Source organism: Pogoniulus pusillus, unplaced genomic scaffold (genome assembly GCF_015220805.1).
Source record: "Pogoniulus pusillus isolate bPogPus1 unplaced genomic scaffold, bPogPus1.pri scaffold_66_arrow_ctg1, whole genome shotgun sequence".
NCBI lineage: Eukaryota > Metazoa > Chordata > Aves > Piciformes > Lybiidae > Pogoniulus > Pogoniulus pusillus.
The window spans coordinates 318,380-321,048 of record NW_026974715.1 but is presented as its reverse complement, the minus strand read 5'-3'; the positions used below and the strand labels follow the sequence as shown (position 1 = coordinate 321,048).

Genomic DNA, 2,669 nt, shown 5'->3' with positions numbered 1-2,669 from the left:
GTACCCCCTCACTTAGGCTGGAATAGTGCAACAGACCTTAAGGATGCATTTTGGCCCTGCCCACTGCTGAGAAAAGCAGGAATGTCTTTGCATTTGAGTGGGAAGATCCAGAGACAGGGAGAAGGCAACAGCTCAGGTGGGCAGCGTCCCGCAGGGGTTCATGGAACCTCCCAACTTGTGTGGGCAGGCTTCAGAAACCTCCTCTGGAACCTGGAGCTCCCAGGGGGATGAAATCAATCCTGCATGTTGATGAGTTGCTTAGGGCAGGAGAAAAACAAGAACAGGTCCCAGTGGCTACCATGCCACTGTTAAAGTGTTTGGGGCAGAAAGCAGTGGAAGTGTCTAACAAAAGCTTCAGTTTGCAGAGCAGGAGGTTAAGTACTTAAGGCATTAGCTGGTTCAGGGCAGTAAAAGGCTGGGCTCAGAAAGAGTGGTGGGGATCTTACCACTGCCAGCCCCAAAAAGCCAGAAGGAGATTAGACAATCACTAGGATTATTAGGACAGGTTATGGATGTCAGAATGTACCCAAAAGGTTACATTCCTGTGTGAAAAACTTACTCAGAATGTAGCTAAATGGACTAAAGGAGATGAGGAGAAGCTCCAAGGGATAAAAGAATCACTGATGGAGGCTCCTGTTTTGAGCCTCCCAGATTTAAAAAGCCCACTCCTTTTGTTTGTAAATATTAAAGACCAAGTTGCTTGTGGAGTGTTGGCCAGGAATAGAGAGAGAGGAAGGGGCAGCTCACCTGTCTGAGCTGCTGGATCCAGTGAGCAGGGGATGGGCTGTTTGCTCACAGGCAGCAGCAGCTACTGCCCCTGCGGTTCAAGAAGCTGGAAACAGAACATCTGGAGCAGTACTGAAGGTTTGTACTGCCCATAATGAGAGAAGTGCATTGAACCAGAGAGCTGAAAAGTGGCTGACCCATGCTAGAACCTTGAAACTCGAGGCCATGCTGTTAAATAGCAGAGAATCAGCATCAGGGTAACCAATAACTCAAACCTGGCCCAGCTTTTGTACGGACATGCAGAGGAGGGATCTCAGCTGGAACAGGACTGCAGAGATGGAATCACAGTGCAGCCAAAGGTAAGAGAGGACCTGGAAGAAACAGAATTAGACATGGGAAGGAAGCCATTTACTGATGGTTCACCCAGGGCAGAAGAAGGGCAAAGGCATTCAGGTTATGCTCCAACAGATGGGGACTCTCTGCAGGTTACAGGGGCTGGGACGTTGAGTTCAACTTGCTCGGCACAGGCTGGTGAACCATTTGCTCCTATGGCAGGGAAAGGCAGGGATGGGGTTTGCAGATGCCAGATATGCTCACAGGCAGGACACACCTTGGGCAACATTTGGAAAGGAAGGGGCTTTATGAACACACAGGGGAAAGGGCTGTGCATGAGGAATTAATCACCTGGGTACTAGAGGCTCTAAAAGGGCCCAGTGAGACAGCTGTGGTCCATGTAAAAGGACATCCAAAGGGAACAGCTCTGCATGTACCTGGCAGTAATTTGGCTGATCAGGCTGCAAAGGTGGCTGCAAGACAAAAGGAGGTTCAGATTCTCAAACTGACCACTCAGGGGGACCCCAAGTGAAGCTTTTCCAAATAGGAGTGAGAAACTATGTCTGAAACAGGGGCAGAGCTGAAGGGTGAGCAATGGAGATGAGAGGAGAAGCACTGAAGCTGCCAAAAGGATTGGCCAGACAAAGCCTGCAGCGATTCCATGAGCAGAGCCAGTGGGGAACTCGGGCACTATGTGCTCAGCTCTTAAACAACCTGGGTGCAGAGGCACTTCTGAGCTGGCCAAGCAGGCTCCTGCAGGATGCTCAACTTGTCAGAAGGGTAACAAGAAGGCAGTGAGGCAAGCCCCTCAAGGGGGAAGTGTCTGGGCTCTAATTTCAGTTTCCAGAGACTCAGATAAATGTGATAGAACCAATAACAACTTTACAGAGTGCCCTTCCCTCCTGCCCTTCTTTCCCAAAAGAAAGGGATCAGATGGAGAGAGAGAGAGAAGGAAGCACACCCAAGGAAGTGAAATCTCACTCGATTTGGAAGCCAAAAACAAAAGAAAAGTTCAACAACAACTTAAAAGAGGTATCTGAGGTAGGGAAGTTACAAAGGACAGAGAAGGGAAAATAGCAAATGCAAAATGGTATAAACACAACCTGACTGTGCTGGGGATGGCTTTGTCCCCTCGTGGGTGATGGCCACGTGGTAGAACAAAGAGAGCCCAGGAGCAGATGGTGATGGTGGTGATGGGGGATGCAGGGGGATGCAGGGAGAGAGTGAAACAGGAGGTCCCCCTGCTTTTAGGGGACAGGAAGGGGGAGTGAGATAAGCATCACCTGGGGGTGTTCAGACCCACCCCAGGGGAGGGGTCAAGAGCACCTCGGGTCAGGTTCAGGGTTACTCCCCCTGGAGGGTTAACCCTATACAGGAAGGAATCTCAGGTGGCTTTAAAGCCAACAAAGCCCACAGGAAGCACTGCAGTCCTCTCTAGGCAGCTGCTGCCATCAGGGGCTCACCTGTCCCTGCCAATATGCTCAGCTGCAAAGCAATAGACATTAGCAGGCACCTCCAGGGTCAGGGTGGTCGGGGGTAAGTGGGGCACTTTCTCCTCAGATGCTCAGGCAGCAGAGCAGAACTGCCTCTGCTTCCCAGCACCTCACATC

The 2,669-nt window shown here is 50.8% G+C and overlaps 1 long non-coding RNA gene across 1 annotated transcript; it reads right to left on the bottom strand.

The window, feature by feature from the left end:
- Positions 1-1,121: 1,121 nt before the first annotated feature.
- LOC135174491 (uncharacterized) lies at positions 1,122-2,349 on the bottom strand. The gene is made up of 3 exons (XR_010301942.1): positions 2,163-2,349; positions 1,411-1,532; positions 1,122-1,272 (listed from the first exon to the last, which is right to left on the bottom strand). It is a non-coding gene; the product is annotated as an uncharacterized LOC135174491 (long non-coding RNA).
- Between the last annotated feature and the right edge of the window lie 320 nt (positions 2,350-2,669).